Below are 19,386 nucleotides of genomic sequence, written 5' to 3' on the forward strand. Positions count from 1 at the left end.
GTCTTGGATAGAGTAGGAAATGATTAAAACCCCTGTTATGTTTTATTTTGCTGCTAATATCTCATTGGGGTTATGTCGCTTTCACTTGCTGTCCCAGCGAGTGGAAATCCCTCCAAAGGAGAAAAAAACCTCTCCCTATACAGTTCTGACTGTTACAAGTATTCCCATTGAACGATTTCCAGTCACCTTCTGGTCTGGTGACAGCTGTAAAATTTTGGATTTCCAGTCACTGTTTGCCCTGGTAACAGTGGTTACCGGGATGAATAAAGGAATGGTGGAGTCGCATATCTCCTGTAGGAACATAGCCAGCAATCAAAACAGAGTTTCTAATGCTTCTACCCTCTATCCAAAACTCACAAAAATGTCTTTGCCTGTAGATAACCTTTAGCCAATGTCAAACTAAATTTGCCAGAAATATATTCAAACTCATAAGCTGAAGATGGGCAGGTAGCACAGTGAGTACTAAGGGCAATAGTTAGGGGAACAGAACTCACAAAAAGGGACAGAATAAAGTGAGCAAGGGAAAATATTTAGCGGAAGATAATTGAAAACAAAGTCAGCAATAAAAAAGTTTAGACACCAGTGATAATGCTTAATTGTTTAAAGGTGTGAAGTGGAATGTTGTCCACTATCCTGTTAACATCATCAGGGAGTAAATGGGATGGTAAAATGAAGCAGGCACCAAAGGGTGTTACTTTGCTGGTGTACACAAAATGCATTAGGTGCCTTGTACATCCTTATAGTCTTGTGACAAAGGAAATGCATATATATATGGATGAACTGCCATTTGTGTAAAATATGGACTCAGACTGTAGAATATGTTTAATACTGTTCTCTTGTTGCTCTAACAAAATGTGTAAGTGGCTTTGTGATGATTACACTCTCAGATCCCCCCATGCTCTGGGACAGCAAGCGCATAAGCAGTTTACCCTCGACACACACACACACGCTGGCCACTTCCACATGTTTTAATCATGGTCTGTAACACCTGCTGCCATGCCCAGACAGGAATGTAGCAGAGTTTTAAACCACTGTAGCTCTTCACAGATGCAACATTTCTTTATTTTCTAAATAGAGGATTCAGAAATTCAGCATATTGATTTTTAAATATAATATTAATGAGAAGAAGAGAAAAAGGCAATAATAATAGATAAGATATTACAAAACAGACATACACAGCAGTAAAATAACAGGGATTAAAAGTGAAAGTAAGTAAAGTTTGCCTGGTCTTTGGTTCCACGCAGAGTCCAATTTGCTAGCAGACTAAGTCTAATCTGATATCTTAGAGTCATTGGCTCTCATTAATGACTCTTAGCATTTTTAAAATAGTTTTAACTAGGGATGCACTGTACCGATATTTTGCTTTCGGGACTTGCCGATACCGAGTAGTGATACAGTTGCTTCCGCTGGCATGGAGCCGGCTTCCAGGGGAATCTGGAAGCCGGGCAGCGGGTAATGACATGCCGCCTGCTTCCTGATTTTCTGGGAAGCCGGCTCCATTTTGTTTGGCTGGCTTGATTGTGATTGGCTGGGAAACAAGCTTTCCATCCAATCAGCATCATGTTCCCCTACGGCACTGCCGGTCAGAGGAAATCTTGTTGACTTCTGACCCAGATTATCCCTGACCATGTTGATTGCTGCCTGCCCCTGACCTTCTGCTTGTTTACTGGATCTGCCTCTGTCTCCTGCCTTTGTACCTTGCTGCCCGACTGGTGTGACCCCTGGCTTGTTTAACCACGATCTTGGATTCTTCTCTGTACTTCGCGGCCCGCATGGTTTTGACTTCAACCCTGCTTGACCCGATCCAGTTCCTGGACTCCAGCTTGCACGGTGTGATCAACACTGGCAACTGTGCCACTCACTGTCCACTCAGATTCTGTTCCCAACTCCAGATTCTTTGGGACACGAGGCGCAAGAGAAGCCTCCTCCAGTCTCCAATCAGGTATGTGGCACTTAAGCTGTCTGTGTTTTGCCTTCCATGAATGCCTAGTACATGACATTTAAATCTGACCATATTTGTTACCAAATTATGATTTTTGTGGAAACTTAGGGGGAGGCATTATGCTTAGTATGACTCACTCATTTACTCGACACAGTTTGGAGTTTATCAGGAAGTTGCAGAGAAGCGATTACAAGTTCTTTTCCAATGTGATCAACTTCTGCTTGCTCTTCTTCCATTACAATCCATCAGTGTTACCCTTCTCCTGTTATATGGTGAAATCGTATTGCTGGAGAATTAAGCTTCAACAGAGTAGCTTTCCATTTTCCCCAGCATTGCATTTTAACAAGCTGAGTAGATTGTGGTTGGTGATCTCTTTGGCTGATCCACCTGGCTCAGGACTGCAGAAGCATTGATTTGCACAAGAAACTGGTTTTCTCATTCTCTGGCATCCAGGACACCTGCGTAGCCAGTTTTATATTGGTCAGTCAAAGGCTTAGCCAATGGGCTTCTTTGTTTTAGGGGGCAGGCCAGGCCATGATGGCCTCAACTTTCCTTGTCTCAGGTCGTTTTCTCTTACCTGGTGTTAGAAGTACTGGACTTCTGTCACACCTATCTGAACCTAACTGGGTTTGACTAAAAGATTAACTGCTGCCAGTTTGTCCAGGACTTGTGACAGGTGTGCAAGGTTTTTCTTCCAGGTAGGGCTGAACACTGCAATGTCATCCAGGAGGGCGGCTGTGAATGCTCCCAGTCCTTCCAGCAGGTCGTTTATGGCCCTCTAAAAGGTGACTGGCATGTTCATGATCCAAAACAGCATTACTGTAAATTCTGTAAAATAATCAGAATACGGTGAAAATGGCTGATATTTCCCAAGCCTTGGGTGGTAAGGCAATTTGTCAATACACCCTGCTCAGGTCCATGATTGTTAGAAAGCGGGTAGCCAGATTATCCAAAAATGTATTGATCCTGAGTATGGAGTAAGCATTAGCAGTGGTGACATTCCGCTTTCTGTAGTCCACGCAGAACCTGGCTGTCTGATAATTTTTGGGGACCAGATCTACTGGTGATACACAGGGACTGTGGACCTTCTAAATGACCCCTAACTGCTGGTGTCACAGTATGAAATCTTCAGACCTGACTTGCTCTGATGTCCTCAGATTTTCCTTTTGCAGCTCAATCTCCACAAAATCAATCTACTGTTTTTCACCTGTGCCCCATTCTTAATACATTTTTATCTTTGCCTGTGCAATGAATATCCTCCTTCCTGGAATTCTGTCATAGAATGTATTTGGTCCATGTGTTTAGGTGTTCCATACTCCACCTGGTGGTGCTGCCAGACACGTCCTCTGATGTCATGTCCAAGAAAGCTATTTAAACTTGCGCTTTGCAATTTACCTGAGCAAAGACCTCTCTGAAATTCTGTTCCCAGGCTCCTATTCCTGTGAACTCTGTTATATTGTCTCATACCTGTTTACAACCTCTGCCTGTATTTCAACAATCCTTGTTTGCTCCTAGTCCTGACTTTTTGCCTGCTGACCTGGATCATGTGTCATGACTCTGTACCTTGTTTTATTTCTGCTAGAAGTTGCCAGGCTGGTTTCCTAGAGTCCAACCATTTCCATCAAAGCACCCTGTAATGTGCTCTGGTAAACACCAGGTGGGTGCTTAGATTATGTACCTCTGTCTTCTTCAGAGCCTACATTTATTTGTCAGCGCAGCGGATCCACTACCATCATGACAGTTGGGAAGTAGTATGACCTCTGCAGATCATTGTAGCACACTTAACACATGTGTTTTAAAGGCTAACTGTACATTTAGCACATATATCTTTTAAATGTCCCCCTCAGCAACCTCTCTAAGACTTCTACTTACCTCGTCCCCCTACTACTTTGAGTCGGTTGTTGTGAGGCCCATTGTGAGCTGCACCGACTTTTATCAATAGTCTCTTGGCCAGGCTCTGCTTGCAGAACAATCTCCATTTATTTCTATGGAAAGGCTGTCTATTATTCATCCCAATGGTGCATGGTCTTTCCATAAAAATGAACCGTATGTGCAGAAGAAGCAGAGCCTGGCAAGAAGATTTCTTGTGAAGAGCCTGTGGGCCACACAGTGAAGATCTCAGAGGAGGGAAGAAAGGTCTTATACTATAAAACTTTGGAGGCATTGCTGGGGGTGAAGGAGGAAAAATAAATTAACTGTTCTAAAAAAAAACACTTTTCAGTTCACCTAAAAAGCTGGAGGGTGACAGGTTATATGAAATTCAGGTCTAATGTTGACTTGACGTTTGGGAAATTAATTTTAAAAAACCGTGTACCTAAGACATTCCTAAATTAGTAAGCTTTCTTTTACTATTGTACTTTCTCATGTAAGCAATATGCGGATCAGTAATCTGAGAGAATGGGAGAGGCATAAACTCCACCTCAGTAACATAGTAACCTTGATGGGAGATTACAGACATCAGCCTTTGAAGGGAGATCATTTTTATTTTGTTGCTCCTGTAATAAAATAGAAATCTTACATTACAGCTCCCTTGGAAGAACTGGGCCCCTTACACAAGTATATAAGGGATGTAATAAAGTAAAGAAGCTCAGCCATGTGACTGATTATGCTTTAGTGGCTGTCATCAAGATATTTTTAACATCCATTTTAAGTTGGTCATGTACATCATAATGGCCACACAATACATTAATTCTCCATGTCACACCGGAAAGAATTTCATAGTTAAGGCTGTGGAAAAAAAATATTAAGCTGTAGCTATGGAGACTGTGCATTTAAATTTAAATGGTGTCCACAGATACATTAGACATTTACATTTTCTGCATGCCGCGTTTTTTCTGCACAGAAATGCCATTACATATTTTCCCAACAGTTATAGCAATGATAAAATCTTATTTACTGATCAACAGGGTGACCGAAGTGACTGTACAGACCATGCCGTGACATAAGAGTCAGAAATTATGAGGCTGAATACCAGGAGGTGAAGAGGAAGCCAAATGGGGGCCACTGGCAGCTGGTTCCTTCTCTTTGGTAAACAGACCTCGTTTAGGATGCCCAATAAAGGCAGTAAGTCTATTGGTGCTGATGACGACAGTACAGGTGATGACAGGAAAAACACGTCTGCAGTTATTGTGGTCATTTATTATATGGCTGGTAACAAAGACAAAACAGGCAGCTTTGTTTGTATATATAACATGCTGTAAATACCTTGTAAGTTTCTATACTCTAGCCAGATCGTGCCATAGAAGGATCAATTATCAAGAGCTTTAAGAAAAAGGGCCAAAATAAGATCTGTGCAAATGCATCCCAAGCAGTCTAATTCCGTTAATGCCCCAATAGCATATGCATCATATCAATGTCAGAAGGTTTGCCTGTATGCACAATGTACAGTAGGTTCCATGTGAGTTTGTCATAAGAGTTAAAATAGTCTTCCTATATTTTAAGGTGTGAGTGTGGGAGTAGAGAAGTTACCTTGTTTTTGCTTCAATGTTGTAGCTGAAACATAAAACTAATCTTTAAAGGTAAAAAAGTGGGTTTGTAGATATTTTCTTGATGTATTACATCCCCCTCCTCTAAAAACAAGTAGATGCAGCTCTAGGCTCCTTTCCACATGTTGTATACTTTCTCCTAACTACAGACAGAAATGCAAACTTGATAGGTGTTCTAATCCTTTCCCACTTAATGCACAACTAAAACAAAAGGTTTTGGCTATACGAATTACATTGGCCGATAAAAGCCTTGAATGATTATATCATACTTTCCAATTGTCCCTCATTTGATGGGACTGTCCCTCTTTTGGAACCAAATCCCGCTGTTCCTCTTTCTTTCTCAGTTGTCACCTGATACAGATACAAAGTCCTTAAGATGTCCTCACCGGAGAACCCGTGAAGGTGGTTGCTGTAGTGACAGTGGATTGCACCACAGGCAACAAACGTAAAACAGAATGTCACCAGCACACCCAGTCAAGTATTCGTCATTTATTGTCACACTGAAGTAGTGTTTCGGGGCCACGCAGGGTCCCCTTCATCAGGCAATGTGACAATATGCATCAATAAATGATGAACACTTGAGCATATTGTTTGGTGTGCTGGTGACATCTGATACAGATACAGATATCTATGCAAATCAGTGTTAATTTCGTCGACTAATAATTTTCGGCATAGTTTACATCATCAACACTTTTTCAGTGACTAAAACTGAACTAAAACTAAATAAAAACTAAGTTATGATGACTAAAACTATAACGAAAATATATTGACTAACTAGCTAGACTAAAATGATAGGGAGAGATGATTTGTGAAGAGATCCATCCAATCAGAACTAATCTCTTTGGACTTCCAGTTCCGGTTCCATCCTGAATGGACGGCTAATAGGTAATATGTGCAATGGCATTACAGCCAATATAGTTTTTCATTTTAATATTTTAGAATTTAACTTCGGCTTGAAAGAATGAAGAATGTAATATGCGAGTTGTTATAATCAATAAATATCTAATCACTGGTCCTTTGTTTAAAATACTCAATATTATCGTTTCTTTATAAGATTTTGTTTAATCTATTTTTAATATAAATAAAGACATGTTATATATCACAATAGTTGAATCTGTGTCTGTATTGCATGCAGTGGCGTAACTACCACCATAGCAGCCTACTCGGCCGCTATGGGGCCCGAGGCCAGAGGGGGGCCCGGTCGGGAGCAGGAGAGAGGCTAAGGGATCCTTAACTTCCATGCGGCCGCAAGTTAAAATCTGTGCAGAGTCGCACGGAACCTAAGGATACCTGCACTCCTCTCCCCTGCCACAGTGTAGAGCGGGGGGAGGGCGGAGTCATCTCCTGCCTGTGTTCGGCTGGAGAAGAAGCAGCGGTGTCTGATCTCCACTGCTGGCCAGGACTGCCGACAGGTAAGCAGGGAGGGGGGGCATGTGACAGGGACTGCAGTCTCTCAGTATTGTCCTCATATCTACTGAGCTGCAGGAGCCATTAACACTGGCCGTGGCTCATTCATATGCTAATTGTGGGATCTGCATATTAATGAGCCACAGTATTCATATGTAAATCCCGCCATGCTTCATTAATGTGCAAATCGCCCTTCCCACTCCAAGGGAACTGAATGAGGGGGGTGGGACAGGGGGGGAGTCAGGTCCTAGACTCGTAGAGTAGAGAAAGCAGGGTTAGGGCTTGTACACACCATATACAGTGCGTTCCAGAGTGGTTAGCTGCTGGAACGCACTGTATCGCATAGTAAACTCTCCTGTGCGTTCTGGGGCGGGAAGGGGCGTTGTGGTGCATTGAAGTCAATGGCACCGCAGCCATGCCCCCCTGCCCGCAGTGCAAGTGCCCGCACCAGAACGCGTGGCACATCAGTGCCTGTGTTGCATTCCAGTGCAATTGGAAAAAATGCTGCATGCACCGGAACACAGGGAGGAGTTTACTATGCGATACAGTGCGTTCCATCAGCTAACCGCGCTGGAACGCACTGTATGGGGTGTGAACAAGCCCTTAGAACTGGCCAGAGGAAGAGAGGTGAGATGCTGTGCATCCACACTGGCCACTCACTCTGTGCACCCCGCCACTCTCTGCACCCACCCACATCACCCACTCTGTGCGCCCACCTTCACTGCCAGCCACTCTGTGCATCCACCCACATCGCCCACCCACTCTGTGCACCTACCCACTCTGCAACCCACTCTGCATACCCACCCACAACTGTATTCTTGTGACACTATTATCGGGTGTCCCACTTAGATGTGGCCACTGTACCCACTGAAGTTAATGACTGGGTGACAGCGGCCATATCTGTAAGCGGCAGTCCACACGTAATGTACGCGATATGATTAAATGCAGTTTTGAATAGATCACTGTCTCTGGACGCACGTATCCTAAGCTCAGGGACACTGATCTATTGCAAACGGCATTTAATCGTGTAAAAATGTCATTTAATAGTAAAAACACGCAGCTCTAAGGCTGTACTTACAACAGTTTGGTAGAATAAAAACCTGTAGAATAGGGTGAGAGCACGGAACCCCTGGCAGGGAGAATCTGGAGCGATGTAAAACACCAGTAACCTCGATCCCTGTATTGATAAATGGTTAACGCGTTTCTGGGGCACGCCCCCTTCAACCGTTAACCATTTATCAATACAGGGATCGAGGTTACTGGTGTTTTACATCGCTCCAGATTCTCCCTGCCAGGGGTTCCGTCCTCTCACCCTATTCTACTGGTTTTTATTCTACCGAACTGTTGTAGGTACAGCCTTAGAGCTGCATGTTTTTACTATTAAATAACATTTTTACACTATGGAGGCGCTCTCTTTTGCTCTTTTTCTCATAGACTGGTGTTCCATCTAATCTGTGGGAGCTGCCTCCACCGTGTTTGCTGTATTTTTACTGCTGGGCTCTTTTTGGATTTGAAGGCGCCGGTATTGTTTTGCAATTTCGGCATTTAATCGTATTATATAATAATAATGATAATATATGCTGTAGTTCAAGCACCAGAGGGGGGTGCAGGTTGGGGGGGCCCTATACAAAATTTTGCTATGGTGCCCTGTGATTTCTAGTTACGCCCCTGATTGCATGTTCCCACCTTAATACCACAAGTAATAACAGGTTAACAGATGTTTTCTCCAGGAGTATATAATGAGATTGGAAATGCTAGAGAAATTCTTAAATTACTGTTTAACTAAACCCACTAGACTTTAGTAGACTAAATCTATTGTAGATTTAGTCGACTAAAATCTTCTGATATTTAGTTAACTAAAACAATTCCTATGACTAAAACCAAATGGCATTTTAGTCAAAAGACTATGACTAAAACTAAATTGAAATTCCCTGCCAAATTAACACTGATGTAAATGTACTATTTATCTAACAAAGGTGTTATTATGCACCAAAACCTTTATTCTATCTCTTAGAGGGTTATTCACTAAAGACCTGAAGGATCCAGCCGTAGCTTCGGCTGATCCTTCGGCTCATTTCAGCCGCCGGAGCCCTTCGGTTCAGTCTGATGTACAGGCTATTCACAATAGCACATACAGCAGCCAAAGGCAGCCCAGCGGCTCAGCCGAGCTTAACGCATATGCTCCGGCTACGCTGAGCTGTAGTGGCAGCTGAAGTGAGGAGAACGGCCTACCGAAGCAGACCGTTTTCCCCGCAACTGACAACAACTGGGCAGAGCCAGCTGTGATGTCACAGCTGGCTCCGCTGAGTTGTTGTCCTTCAATTACAGACCACCGTCCTCAGGTTATTTGAAGACACCTGGCTGTCATTAAATGACAACAAGTGGGGGTCGACGGCCATGACGTCATGACCAGCTCCGCCCAGTTGTTTTCATTTGTCCGGGACCTGCAGGAAGACTCTGGCAGGTGTCGGCCAAATGTAAACAGTTTTTTTATATTTTTCCAGCATATGTCAGATACTTCATAATGTGTCGGGAGTTCTTTGCGTGTGGTCAGGTCGGCGGGCGTCGGTTTTTTTTTTATTTTGACATGTTCCCATTGATTTTCTAAAAGTCTGGTCTTTTTATTTACATTTGTATTTAACCATTTAGTGAATGAGTAGGGGTACTAGTACCCCTACTCATTCACAAGGGGGGGCGCATCTGGGAGCCCCTTTATTAAAGGAGTATCGTGATGAAAATTAGCCCCCCTGCAACCAACGCCTCAGGGCTTGTGGGGAAGAGGCCCTTATCCCCATTGGCAGGAGGACAAGGTGATTTTCTAGGGGGGACCCTAAAAAAGCACCCTCCCAGTGCCGAGGGCATGTGGCCTAGTAAAGCGGGGTGCGCTCACTCATCCCCCTCCTTTCTTGCCCTGCCAGGCCTGTGCTCGGATCAAGGGTCTGGTTGGGAATTTTAGGGGGTACCCCATATTTTTTCCTTCCATTTTTGGGGGGTGGGGTTCCTCCTTAAAATTCCTACCAGACCTAAAGTGACATGTATGACTTTTGGGGGGAACCCCATCCTTTTTTTAAAACTTGGGGTCCCTCCTAACTTTCCTACTACACCTAAAGGTTTTTTTCTTTTCTTTACATTTTTTTAATTATTTTCCTAACATGTTTTTCATTTTTGCTTTTTTTTATATTTATTTACATAAATTATCAACATTTCTTTTCTCGTTTGTTTAAATTTTTTCTATTGTGCTTGCTACCTCAGAGGTAGCGAGCAGATTATCGGAGCCAAATGTTGCTCGGTGGCATTCGACTATTCACTCATTACCATTCGGCCCCTATGAGAATAGGGGCGAACGGCAGTGAGTGAACTGCCGGAGGTTCGGCTCAGCCGATCCAGATGTTGGATCGACTGAGTTGAATGGCTTCTGCACTTTGGCTTAGCTGAACATGCAGAGCATGTTTGGCTGACCGAAGGTAGCCAATGTACGGCTGACTTTAGCCGCTGTACGGCTGAAATCGGCTGCACAGAGCCGAAGAGAATATCCGAATGCCGTTCAGCTCAGTTCACTTCGGCTCGGTGATTAAGTCGGCTGCTAGGGCAGGATAGTGGATAAGCCTCTTAGTTATCTTGTTCGCTTTTTTAAAAAGCCAATATAAAGGAAAAGTTATGCTGAAAAGCAGAAATTCTTGGTTTTACCAATCATATTTAGCATATACAGTACATACCTAATAGAATGCATGAGTGGGGGCATGGCAGGAGATGTGTCCATTGCCTAAATACATTGTGCTAGAAAGTGTACCGCTTTATCATCTGAGAAAGTTGGGAGGTATGTTATATACGTACACTAATGCAGGGGGGTTTTTTGCTTGCTGTGGTTTCTCCAAGATAAGGCTGGTGGCAGGGATTTCCACTCAGTTCATACACCTGCATTCTAAGGCTGGGCACACACCTTACAACCATCGCAAGACTTTTGTCTTGCGATGGTTGTAAGGTACTTAAAAAAACGTACGATCTGCCTATGTTGCATAGGCAGATCGTACTTGCGATGATCGCAAGCCACGCCCCGTGAGGGGCGGGCTTCCGATGACCGCAATGCCGAACGGGCAGTGTGCGCTTGCGCACACCGGCCCGTGCGGCTGTTATCGTACGGACATGCCACAAACCCGCCGAACATCGTACGATGCTCGGCGGGGTTTCAAACATGTCCGTAAATTTAAAATCGTGCAACCTTACAGTAGTAGAGGTCGCACGGCTTCCACACACCTTACGAACATCATACGATCGCGGGATTTCCCGCGATTATCGTACGATAATCGTAAGGTGTGTGGGCACCCTGACAGTCACTTTGTGGTTGCATCTTCTCACCACCATGTCATGTCCATACTTGGCGTAAAGCTTATACATTAAAAATGTCTACAGGCCTAAAAATACTTTTAGACCATTGATTAACAAATAGGTGATATAAAATTATGCAAAGAGCTGTTATGTTATATGCCATATCAGTAACCCATATTAAGAAATCATAGACCAACTTTCATTATCCTGACTATGATAAACTGCTACCTGTTTGCACCTCTTAACTTCCTTTTGTGTTTTATTAAATAACTCGCAAAATAAATTATTTTACAAGAGCTGTAGAAGGGCAGATATATGAAATAAATATATGCAACAAATAAATTGGACTGTATGTGAACAGAAGTATGAATGAATGTTATTGTATTGAACACATTTATTGAAAATCTACTCCCCATCTAGCTATAAGTATTGTAGCCTGAGCTGAACAAACTTCTGCAGAAAATCTCAGATCCAGAAGGGTTAACTGTTCCAGATATCAACAGACACAAGACTGGGGACCCCATGCTCCCCTCCCCTGACTATTCCAAGTCTGGTAGTGTGTGAACATCAAACTCAAGACTGTGAAATTATCAGACCTGGCGTGGGGCCAGAAAAATAAAACAAATTATTGGGGGATGACAATTAACCAAAACCTAGAAAGCTTGATTAATTGTGGCATAGCTCAGCAGGGAGCAGTAACAAACAGGCCTCAGCTGTGTGCAGTGTCCATAGCCCTACATCCCAATTTACACAGCACATACAGAGACGTTTCCTCTTTAGCACCAAGTGTGAAATGTGGACAACACTTCATTATGTTTCTGAGGGGGCTGGGGAGTGGGCTCCAAGTGACTAGACCTTATGCAATCCTGCATCCCTCTGGCATATTTCTAACTGGGAATTTTTTGTTACAGCTCAGTTATAAAATAATAAATGGATAATAAAAACAGGTGTGAAATAATTGCACATCCATTTACTACATCATCAGTAAACCATTGTCTGCTTCTAATGAACTTGAAATATAGAACCAAGAGTGGAAAAAAAACCTTTACAGTCCCTGGTGTAAGAAGTTGTGCAAGCTTCAAGCTACACTCCTATGATTTGGTGCATCATCAAAGTGCCACAGCATACGCTTATGAGAGTCTGGTCAAGGTTGTAGTTCCCCTTCTTTTATAAGGAAATAGCCACTCTGTAGAGAGATGTTCATTTACCTATAATTTAATCTACTATCAGTTTCTCATGCATAGAAAAAACTCCAGTCTAGGAGAGGAAAATGAGCCATTGTGATGGATTGTCTTATATATCGCAGAGTGAAGATCATCAGCAGAGAAGAAGGATTGGAAGTGCAGTGATTAAATGGGTGACCCCTGTCAAGGGTTGTTTGTGGCACGCACTCTACCTATAGTATATAGTGTACCTGTATAGTGTAAGACTATATAAACAGTTAAAAAAGAACATATGTTCAAAGTGCAATAAAGTGCAATAAACAGTTTCTATTCATCTTCCTCAGTGAACTTGAATTTTGGGAGTAGTTGAATAGGGCCCCAAAAAATTGTTCTTGTACAGGAGCCATTTGGCAACTGTTCTCCACTGTCACCTGGCCAGCATAGGAAAGAACTCCAACGGGTACAACAACAACAATGAAAGCCTTACACAGGTTTGACCATTTCCTACTTGATAAAATACTTGTATTACTGTCTGAGACTCTGTTGGGGAAATTGTACCACTAAGGCAAAAAACACAGAGAACTTCTCTAATGGGTATATATAAAGCAATGAAACCCCTCATGGTATTTCTAATCTTTTCCTAAGTTTATTGTGGTCTATGTTCCTGTAGGAGATTTTTCCTACTACCTGTCCCAGAAAAACTCCTCCCTGGGGACACAGACAGCAATAAAACAAGACAGAACTTCTAACTCTTTGCTGCACATAAAAAAACCTTTCAGCTGAAGTTAGCCTTTAAGTTTACGCTTTGTTTTAAAATGGATATTAAATAACTAAATATACCTAATTCGCTCTTTTGCCTACTTTTCCAATCCTCTCACACATGAAGTACTGTACATGTGCCACTACACCATGGTAAGGGTCAGTATATCTCTGTAGATGAGTGAGCACTTCTTCATGTCATCGGCAAAAAGAAAATGTGTTGCCGGAATGGATCACTATGCATGAGCACAGAGGCGGCTCTCTAATTAGGCAAATTAGGCGGTCGCCTGAGGCCTCACACTCCCGAGGGCCTCGCGGCCGCCTAGTTTGCCCTGTCGGCACATCACCTCCCTGGCAGCCAAGTAGCGTTAATTACCATGCTGCATTTCTGTCGAGTGTATTCCTGGGAGTTGTAGTCCCCTATAGTCGTTACTTCGTTACTATTCTGCATTTCTTTAGAGAGTATTGCTGGGAGTTGTAGTTTTCTATATCCGTTACCATGCTGCATTTCTGTAGAGGGTATTCCTGGGAGTTGTAGTCCCCTATAGCCGTTACTATTCTGCATTTCTTTAAAGAGTATTGCTGGGAGTTGTAGTTCTCTCTATACCTTTCATTTTTATCGCTTCCATTTTTTCTCATTATGGGCCTGAGTGGGGCCTCATTTTTAAGTTTCGCCTAAGGCCTCGCAAAGTCTAGAGCCGCCACTGCATGAGCACTACACTCAAATGGAGACTCAGTGACTGTTCACACTAGTCAGCATGCTAAAAACGCTCCATTTAAGTGGGTAGGCTAGTGTGATCTGACAGCTCCGATGGGTGGTGTAATTCGCTGTTTCAGCACATCACACTGTTTCCTTTGTCTTTTTTTTTACTTTATTTGGAGTGTACAAAGTGTACACTTCATCTCAGTTCCAGCACAGTATCACAGTGTACTGTGATGCAGTGATCTGCAGTGTGCTATCAAATAAAGCAGCATGTCTGCATTTTTTGCAGCAGACTGCATGTCACACCTACGTTGTGGTGTGAACGAGGCACATAGAAAACACCTATTTTCTATGTTCTCTAGAAGTGACTGGCATTGTTCAGTTTCTGAGAAGAAAAAAAAAACAATCACTGCAGTCAAGTGAAGACACTGCAGGCCTAGATGACATGAGCCCTGGGTGTACTGCAGTACATTATTCCTATGCATATGTAGACTTAGAAAGCAGAGCTGAGAGAAGCCAGTTAGATTTCTCGGCTGTGTTAGTGTCATCTGACAGGTGCTGGGTTAGAACAAAGAAGACTCCTATTACATTAAGAGAACAGCAAAATGAACACATTAAAGAGCAAAAACTCAAACCTCTGCACTTGGCAGGTTGTGGAATGTGGACACCGAGCAGAAAAAAAAAATGTAAATGTATTTTAAATTATAATGGTGTTGCATTTTGTATCCATTTTACATATTGATAGGCCTTAGCTTTTACACATGCCATAAAATAAATATGTGGGCTTCCAATGCTGACCTTCAGAAAATGTATTTCAATCCCAAAACAAGCATGCAGCAAGTAAAACAGAAAATTATATATTCCTTATCTCTATACTTGTTCAGGGTGATTTATCAGAATGCAGTGATGGTAAAACATCAACATGATAGCCAGTGGAGAAGCCCTTCTTACCAGAATCTCAGGGTTCTTCTCCCCACTGGATTCTGTATATATTGAAAATCTGCATGACTGCATGGCTCAGCCTGCACAGCAGCATCATCTATTTACAGATCCTTTGACAAGATCTGTGAATAGAGAGACCACAAGTCCAGTCAGCCAATGCAGTGCAATTGCAATTTTGTTTAGTTTTTTCGTTTATTAAAGTGTGTGCATTTATTGAGTTTTTGCACAAGTTTGACTTTGCCTTTAATAGGTTATAGCTTATATGAGATTTAGTGGTTGGGTCAACAAAGACTTTAACTTTTTAACTTTAGAATATACTATAATTTAATAAGATGCTGGAAAACCTGCTGAGGCACTAGCTTGACCTGTAGAAACACATCTGCAAGAAACCTTTGTTAGCACATAGCTAATTGTTTTGTGTTGACCCTTTTATGGGTTCATGTCTCTCATACTGTTCTGGTGCTGACAATACACCCCGCCACAATACATTCTGGAGGGATTATTAGCTCAACGTATCATTCTAGACCATTTATTTTAACAAAACAGGAAAAAAACTGTCTTAAACATTTAAATGTGATTTCATAACTAAGTAGATGTTTGCATGGAGTATTGGGTTGTGCAAGGTCATCTAATTGGATCTAAATCCTGGCAGACCTTCACATAAGCTGTGAGAGAGAGTTGGGTTGTAATTTCTAGCTGTAAAGAGCAGCAGGGGTCCTTCTCTCCTCTGATGGCAGGCAGGTCTGTGCCCTGTCTAAATACCAGTGAATTAGCTGTGCCTTCTTATGGGCAGCAGCCAAAGTTGCCAAAACAAACCAGTGACCTTCAATAGAGCAGGGGGACACAGTTTAGAAATCATGTTGATTATGCCAGCTCAAATCTTAGGTGCATGACAGTGTAATAGACTTTATTGTACCAATTGACAATCTGTAGACGGGAATTAGGTGGACAGTAGTTATGTCTTGTGACAAATTGCATGGCTATCTATAGTCGCTGATTTGGTATAGGACAGTACATTGCAAGAATATGCAAGAAAAACAATCTTTGCTACCGCACTTTAACTATTCATTTGAATTACCCAGTGGTAAAGAAGAATGTCACTAACTACTATATGCATATAAACTGTCCATATAGCATAACTAGAAAATCAGCATCCTAGGCCAGCCTACCAGTTCAGTTCTAATGTTAGCAGAATGCAGGGAAGCACTTGTACAAGATGCTTGCTATGTAATATCACTGAACAAAAATGAGAAATAGGGGTTTCTGAGAGGTATAAAACCAATACATGTGTAAAAATGATATCCAAATTTTATTATCAATTGATGTATAATTGTTATTATTATTGTTAGATTAGCCCCCCGTGGTACCCTGAAGAAGCTTGGTGCGAAACGCGTCGGGACCCGAATATGTCTGTGCCAGTAAATGAACAATGAAAAACTAATGACAATCAGTAAATGAACAATGAATAATTAATGACAATTATGTTTGCAACTATGGATATTTAATTAAGATATAACTGGTTGACGTTGGGCATATCCTGGGAACTTTGTGTGTGTTTTAGCCAATTGGGGTTTTTTAAATACTCGTATGTATTATAATCGATTCTTTTATATAATGTAATTACTGTATAATAAAATTTGGATATAATTTTTACACATGTATTGGTTTTATACCTCTCAGAAACCTCTATTTCTCATTTTTTTTCTATGTTTACATTTAGAAGGGGAGAGGTCCAATTAGGGAGCTACTGTCGAGGCAGACTCAAAAGTTGATTATGTAATATCACTGTCCTATTATGATGATGCCAATAATGATGATAATAAGGAAACATACTACTTCCTATTTAAGGCAGTCACATTTCAGTGGCAGGGATTCAGGCCACATATCCCCTTGTTGTCCTAAATGTGAGATCCTTCTTAAGGTGGCCATACACTTTACAACCATCGCAAGACCAGCCGAAAATCGTAAGATTTTCAGCTGGTTTTCTAGCATGCTCTTTAGACAAAAGACGTGCGATCGTACAGTAGAAACGGTTGCACGTCTTCATTCACACTGCACGATTCTCGTACGATCGTGACATTTCCCGCGATTCTCGTACGAGAATCGTGCAGTGTATGGGCACCTTTAGATCTCAGCGGGTGAATAGAGGTCACCTTGGTCAGAGGTATTCTCTGCATGCTCTGTAGATAGCAAACTGGTAAGGGGTTCTGCCAACCACATTTTAGCAACTTGCTCATGTTGCTTGGCAAATGGAATATCACCTGATGGAGTGAATAACACAGTCCATTTTTTCTTTTATTCACTCGTCTCTAAACATAACTCTAGATCACAATTTTTTCAACCTTTTTTCCCTCGCGGCACAATTTAAAAGTGTGCAAAATCTCGAACCACCCATTCTACAATATGAAAAATGCAAATGTAAACATTTAAAAAAATGACTTGTGGTCCCCACAAAATCTTTACCAGACCCTTATCCTAGATAGGTGGATGATATGGATTTTAACATCACATCAGAGCCCCTCCTTTCACATCAGAGTCGCACCTTTCATAACAGGAGTTTAGCCCACTCTGCATTAATGTTATAATTTTCCATGGTGCTAGTACCCAGCACACCTGCACTATGGAAATGCATGACACTGCAAAATCTGAAGAAACCCCTGACGAAGCCAGAAGGCACCTCATGGTGCCCCAGAACAATGGTAATAAAGGCTGCTCTAGAGCAGTGGCGTAACCAGAGTTATGGGCGCCCGGGGCAGAACATTTCCCCCCCCCCCCATATTATATAAACATCCACTAGACTTCTTAAGGTGGCCATACACTTTACAACCATCGCAAGACCAGCCGAAAATCGTAAGATTTTCAGCTGGTTTTCTAGCATGCTCTTTAGACAAAAGACGTGCGATCGTACAGTAGAAACGGTTGCACGTCTTCATTCACACTGCACGATTCTCGTACGATCGTGACATTTCCCGCGATTCTCGTACGAGAATCGTGCAGTGTATGGGCACCTTTAGATCTCAGCGGGTGAATAGAGGTCACCTTGGTCAGAGGTATTCTCTGCATGCTCTGTAGATAGCAAACTGGTAAGGGGTTCTGCCAACCACATTTTAGCAACTTGCTCATGTTGCTTGGCAAATGGAATATCACCTGATGGAGTGAATAACACAGTCCATTTTTTCTTTTATTCACTCGTCTCTAAACATAACTCTAGATCACAATTTTTTCAACCTTTTTTCCCTCGCGGCACAATTTAAAAGTGTGCAAAATCTCGAACCACCCATTCTACAATATGAAAAATGCAAATGTAAACATTTAAAAAAATGACTTGTGGTCCCCACAAAATCTTTACCAGACCCTTATCCTAGATAGGTGGATGATATGGATTTTAACATCACATCAGAGCCCCTCCTTTCACATCAGAGTCGCACCTTTCATAACAGGAGTTTAGCCCACTCTGCATTAATGTTATAATTTTCCATGGTGCTAGTACCCAGCACACCTGCACTATGGAAATGCATGACACTGCAAAATCTGAAGAAACCCCTGACGAAGCCAGAAGGCACCTCATGGTGCCCCAGAACAATGGTAATAAAGGCTGCTCTAGAGCAGTGGCGTAACCAGAGTTATGGGCGCCCGGGGCAGAACATTTCCCCCCCCCCCCATATTATATAAACATCCACTAGACCCCCTCAGTCCTGCGCCCGGGGCAAGTGACCCCCCCGCACCCCCGGTTGTTACGCCACTGCTCTAGAGGTCCATATTAGCTCAATTTTCTAAGGTAACATAGTAAAGTGATACTGTCATATAGTTCAACAAGGCTAAAAAAAAAAAAACTTGTCCTTCAGGGAAAATTTTTTACACACTGTAGCAGTTTTGCTCCAGAGGAACACACTACAAAACATCCTAAACAACTGTTACCTCCCATACCTTATTATTAATTTATTAGCCTGCATTTAAATCTTCTACATGTACATCATGTGTTTTTATGTAGCTTTTACACATTTGGATTTTATTTCCACCTGCTGCTTGGCATTGGGTACTGCTTAGCATACTGTTACCAGGTATTTCATGCCCAGATTTATTGTGATAAATGTAGAGATGGCAATTCTGTTGTCACCGCCTAGTTGCATAACTTTACATTGATCAGTATTAAATATAATCTGTCTTTTAAAAAAAATTGCTCCAGAGAGTTACGTAAACTATCCTGCACATATTTTGCCAAATAGTCCTCTCATCAGCCTAAATATTTTTCACAGATAGAAAAACAGACATGGGAAAAAGTACAATACAAATTTTAAAGTGTCAGTTAACAAGTAACCAAATACACAAGAAAAGGCAAAAAAACAAATACAAAGAAAACTGTCATGGTCTGGGGACCGGGCACTAGGGTACGTGAATCCCGGGGTTTGAGGAGTCGGTAGGAGTCACAGACAGGAGGGATATCTGGGATGTTGGTCACAGGGAGAGAGGAACTAATGGTCTGTGCGTTCTCAGGACGCACTAGAGGCATAGAATCTAAGAAGGGCCAGGTATTCGACAGAGCATCTAGCGGTAAGGATGATTGACTGCTGGACACCTTCCAGGTTTCGGCCCTCTAGCGCACCCACACAGACGCAAAGGACTAGTTGAAGCACCGGGAACTAGATACAAAGAACAGGT

Source organism: Nanorana parkeri, unplaced genomic scaffold, assembly GCF_000935625.1.
Source record: "Nanorana parkeri isolate BGI_ZX_2015 unplaced genomic scaffold, ASM93562v1 scaffold1203, whole genome shotgun sequence".
NCBI lineage: Eukaryota > Metazoa > Chordata > Amphibia > Anura > Dicroglossidae > Nanorana > Nanorana parkeri.